The sequence below is a fragment of the Panthera onca genome, chromosome A3 (genome assembly GCF_046562875.1).
Source record: "Panthera onca isolate mPanOnc1 chromosome A3, mPanOnc1 haplotype 2, whole genome shotgun sequence".
Classification (NCBI taxonomy): Eukaryota; Metazoa; Chordata; class Mammalia; order Carnivora; family Felidae; genus Panthera; species Panthera onca.
The window spans coordinates 140122038-140127942 of NC_138341.1; positions in this window are offsets into that span (position 1 = coordinate 140122038).

Consider the following 5905-nt stretch of genomic DNA (forward strand, 5'->3'; position numbering starts at 1 on the left):
AAGAGCACAAACTGTCCCACACATCATACATAATTTTTTTAAAAAAACATTCATGGTTATTTTTCCAACCTAGTGAAGTGATTGAAAACTACAGAAAACCTGGAGGTACCTGTCATTAACCTTATGTTATCTTTTAATTTAAATTCCAGTGAGTGAAGATACAGTGTAATATTAGTTTCAGGTGTGCAATATAGAGCACCATTCCACACATCACCTTGTGCCCATCCCAGGTGCACTTCTTAATCCCCATCAGCTGTTTCATCCATTCCCCCACCTCACTGTGGAACTCCTCAGTTTGTTTCCTAGTTTTTGTATTCCTTCTGTAAATACCTCGTAGTGAAATTGCTGGATCGTAACATAGTTCTATTTCCATTTTTTTTTTCATGAATCTCCATGTTGTTTTCCAGAGTGGCTGCACCAGTTTGCATTCCTTCCCACAATGCAAGAGGGTTTCTATTTCCCCACATCCTTGCCAACACCTGCTGTTTCATCATTCATTGATTTTAGTCATTCTTACAGATGTGACGTGTTCTCTCATTGTACTTTGGAATTGTATTTCCCTGACGATGAGTAATATTGAGCATCTTTTCATGAGTCTCTTGGCTATGTGTATGTCTTCCTTGGGAAAATGTCCATTCATATCGTCTGCCCATATTTAATCGGATTTCTCATTTTTTGGGTGCTGTATAACTTTTTATATTTTGGACACTAAACCTTTGTCAGATGTCGTTTACAAATATTATCCTGTAGGTGTTTTAGTTTTGTTGATTATTTCCTTGCTGACAGAAGCTTTTTATTTTTATGAAGTCCCATTATTTTTGCTTATGTTTCCCTTACCTCAGGAGATATATCTACAAAGATGTTTGTACAGCCAATGTCAAATAAGATACTGCCTTTGTTAGTTAGCCTCTGGGATTTTTATGGTTTCAAGTTTCACACATAGGTCTTTATCCATGTTGGATTTATTTTTGTGTATGTTGTAAGAAAGTGGTCCGTTGTTGTTTTTGTTTTGTTTTGCAGGTTTCTGTCTAGTTTTTCCAAAACCATATGTTGAGGAGACTTTTTTTAAGTTTATGTATTTATTTTTGAGAGAGAGTATATGCAGAAGAGGGGCAGAGAAAAATGGAGAGAGAGAATCCCATGCATGCTCTGCACTGCCTTGAGATCATGATCTGAGCGGAAACACCAATAACACGCTTTGGAGCCACCCGTGTGTCCCAAGACTATCTTTTTTTTTCCCCAATGGATATCCTTTCCTGCTTTGTTGAGAATTAGTTGACCATATAGGCTTGAGTTCATTTCTGGGTTTCCATTATATTGATCTCTGCATCTGTGTTTTTGTTGTTGTTGGTTGCCAGTAACATACTGCTCTGTTCAGTACAGCTTTGTCATATAACCTAAAGTCTGGAATTGTGATGTCTCCAGCTTTAGTTTTTGTCTCCAATTTTGTTTTGGCTCTTTGGGGTCTTTGACGTCCCATACAAATTTTGGGATTATTTGATTTAGTCTGACAAATGTTTTTGTTAGTGTGATAGGGATTTCATTACATGTGTAGATTGTTTTGAGGAGTATAGACATTTTAACAGTATTTTGTTCTTCCTATCCATGAATACGAAGTGTATTTCCTTTTCTTGATGTCCTCTTCCATTTCTTTCATCAGTGTTTTATAGCCTTTAGAGTACAGGTCTTTCACCTCCTTGGTTAGGTTTATTCCAGGTATCTTGGGGTATCAGTGCACCTGTCAATGGGATTGGTCACTTACTTTCTCTTTCTTTTAATTCATTATTCGTCTACAGAAATGCAATAGATTTATGCACATTGATTTCTGTATATTTTTATTTCTAGAATTAGTATATCAATTCTAGCAATTTTTATGGGAGTCTTTCATGTTTATTATAGAGAGCATCATGTCAGTTCCAAACAGTGAAAGTTCTACTTCTTCCTTGTCGATTTGGATGCCTCTCATTTCTTTTTGTTGTCTGATTGCTGTGGCTAGGACTTCTAGTACTATGTGGAATAACAGTGGTGAGAGGGATCATCCCTGTCTTGTCCCTGACCTTGGAGGAAAAATTTTCAATTTTTCCCCATTGAGGATGAGATTAGCTGTGGGTTTTTCACAGATGACCTTTATTATATGCAGGTAGGTTGAGTCCAAATCTACTTTGCTGAGGGTTTTTATCATGATTGGATGTGACATTTTGTCAAATGGTTTTCCTGCATCTGTTGAAAGCATCATATTGTTCTCATCCTTTCTTCTATTGCTGTGGTGCATCATGTTGATTGATCTGTGAATGTGCAACCACTCTTGCAGCCCAGGAATATATCCCACTTGATTATGGTAAATAATTCTATTAATGTATTGTTGACTTTAATTTGAAGGTATTTTGATGAGAATTTCTGCACACAAACTCATCGGGCTATTGGTCAGCAGTTTTATTTAATTTTTTTAACATATTTAAAATATTTACTTAGAGACATAGAGTACATAAAATTGAGGGAGGGGCAGAGAGACAGGGAGAGAGAGAATCCTGGCCATGCTCTACACTGTCAACACAGGGTCCAACGTGGGCCTTGAACCAACGCACTGCAAGATAATGTCCTAATCCTAAATGAAGAGTTGGACAGAAATCAAACGAGCCACACAGGTGCTGCTGCAGTTTTTGGTTTTAGTGGAGGCTTCATCTGGTTTTGGTATCAGGGTAATGATGGCCTCATACGATGAATTTGTAAGTTTTCCTTCTTTTTTATTTTTTGTAATAATTCGAGGAGAATACATATTACCTCTTCCTTAAATGTATGGTAGAATTCATCAGTGAAGCCATCTGGCCCTGAACTCTTGTGTTGGGGGGGAATTTTTTTATTACTGATTTGATTTCTTTCTGTTTTCAGATTTTATGAATCTTCCCATTTCAGTTTTTGTAGTTTGTGTGTTTCTAGGAATTTGTCCATTTTTCTCAGAGTGTCCAATTTGTTGCATATAGTTTTTCATATTATCTTTTAACTGTATTTTTGTGGTGTTGACTGTTATTTCTCCTTTCTTTTTGTGATTTTATTTACTTGAGTCCTTTCTCTCTTCTTTGTGAAAAGTCTGCCTATGAGGTTTTCATGTTGATTACTGTTTTCAAAGAACCAGCCCCTGGTTTCATTGATTTGGTCTAGCGTCTTTTTGGTTTCTATATTCCTTATTTCTGCCTTAATCTCTATTATTTCCTTCCTTCTTCTGTTCTTCTTCTCATTCCTTTATTTGTAAGTTAGGATTGTTTGAGATTTTTCTTGCTCTTTAAGGTAGGCTTGTATTGCTATATACTTCCATCATAGACTGCTTTTGCCGCATTCCAAAGGTTTTTACCAGTGTATTTTCATTTTCATTTGTTTCAGTGTATTTTCTTATTGATTTCCTGTTTGACCCATTCATTTAGTAGCATGTCTTTGAACCTCCCTTAATTTGTGGCCTTCCCCCTTTGTGTGCGTGTGTGTGTGTGTGTGTGTGTGTGTGTGTGTGTGTGTGTGTTTAACTTCAAGTTTCCTAGCTTTGTGGTCAGAAAAGATGCTTGGTCTGATTTCTGTCTTTGGGTACCTCTTGAGCCCTGATTTGTGACCTAGAATGTGATCAATTCTGGAGAATGCCCCATGTGCGCTTGAAAAGAATGTGTACTCTGCCATTTTAGTATGGAGTGTTCAGAATATACCTGTTAAACCCATCTGGTCCAGTGTGTGATTCAAAGCCATTGTTTCCTTGTTGATTTTCTGTTTACAGGTTCTGTCCATTGATGTGAGTGATATGTTAAAGTCCTGTGCTATCGTCATATTATTATAAATGAGTTCCTTTATGGTTGTTGTTAAATGTTTTATATACTTGGTGATTGCATGTTGGGTGCATCAAAATTTACAATCATTGGATCTTGTTGTTTGGTTGTCCCCTTTAGTATGAGATAGTGTCCATCTTCATCTTGTTACAGCTTTATTTATTTTTTTAATTTAAGTCTTAGTTGACATACAGTGCATTCTCGGATTCGGGAGTAGAACTCAGTGATTCATCCCTTACATACAACACCCAGTGCTCATCACAACAAGTGCTCTCCTTAATACTCGTCCCCAATCAGGCCAGTGCTGACCCATCTCCCTCCATCAACCTTCACTTTTTTTCCTCTATCATTAAGAGACTCATATGGCTTGTTACCACTCTTCTCTTTTCCTGCCCCCTTCCCATGTTTTCATCTGTATTGTTTCTTAAATTCCACATGAGTGAAATCATATATTTGTCTTTCTCTGATTGACATATTTCACTTAACATAATATATTCTAGCTCCATCCGCATCGTTGCAAGTGGCACGATTTCATTCTTTTTCAATGAGTTATATTTCATTGTATATACATATGTATGTATGTATGTATGTATGTATATATGAACATACACGTAGGTACATATGCGTATACATGCATACACACACATACACACACCCCACAACATCTTTATACCTTCATCAGTTGATGGATACTTTGGCTTTCTCCATATTTTGGCTATTGGTGATAATGCTGCTCTAAATATCTGGTGCATGCAATTTTACTACTGGGTTGATCCAAAGGGTACCAAACTACAGTCTCGGTCTTAAAGTTTATTTTGCCTGGTAGAAGTATTGCTACTGGCTTTCTTTTGACATTGTTGGCATGATAAATGTTTTTTCATTCCCTCAATTTAAATCTGCAGGTGACTTAAGTCCAAATAAGGCTTTGTAGGCAGCATCTAGATAGGCCTTGTTTTGTTTGTTTGTTTGTTTGTTTTTTCTTTTCTTTTTTGTCCATTCTGACACCCTATCCAATGTCTTCTGATTGGAGAATTTAGTTGATTTACATTCAGAGTAATTACTGATAGGTATATGTTCAGTGCCATTCTACTAGTTATTTTGCCATTGTTGACGTTTTCTCTGATCCTTTCTTGTCTGTAATGATCCTTGCTTGTCTGTAACACTTTTGGTCTTTCATTTCCACTGAAAGAGTCTGATTTAAATATTCTTTTCTTAAGAGGTTAGAGTGGGAGAGAGCCAAAGCATTAGAGACTGTTACAAACTGAGAACAAACTGAGGGTTGATGGGGGGTGGGAGGGAGGGCAGGGTGGGTGATGGGTATTGAGGAGGGCACCTTTTGGGATGAGCACTGGGTGTTGTATGGAAACCAATTTGACAGTAAATTTCATATATTAAAAAATAAAATAAAAAAAATAAATATTCTTTTCTTTTGACTGGTAGTACATTCTTTAATTTTTTTACATCTTTCTTCTTTTCTAAAATTTAAGCCCAAGTTAGTTACCTTATAGTGGAATACAGTTTCAGGATTAGAATTTAGTGATCCATCAATTACAATATATATCCAGTACTCATCCCGGTTGTCCTCCCCAATGCTCATCACCCATTTAGCCCATACCCCTATTCAGTAACCCTCCAGGAACCCTGAGCTTCTTCCCTCCATTTAACAGTCTCTTATCGTTTGACTCCCTCTCTGTATTTTATTTTTGCTTTCCTTTCACTACGTTCATCAGTTGTATTAAATTCCACAAATGAGAGAAATCACAGGATGTGTGTCTTTCTCTGACATATTTTGCTTAGCATAATAAAGTCCGGTTCCATCCACTTTGTTGCAAATAGCAAGATTTCATTCCTTTTGATCGCCGAGTAATATTTCATCGTATGACTATACCACATCTTCTTTATCCATTCATCTGTCAATGGTCATTTGGGCTCTTTGTGTAATTTAGCTATTGTTGATAATGCCGCTGTAAACACTGGAGTGCATGTCCCACTTTGAGTCAGAGTTAGTGTATCCTTTGGGTAAATACCGAGTTGTGCAATTGCTGGGTCCTAGTGTAGTTCTATTTTTGGTTTGTAATGAATCTCCATACTATTTTCCA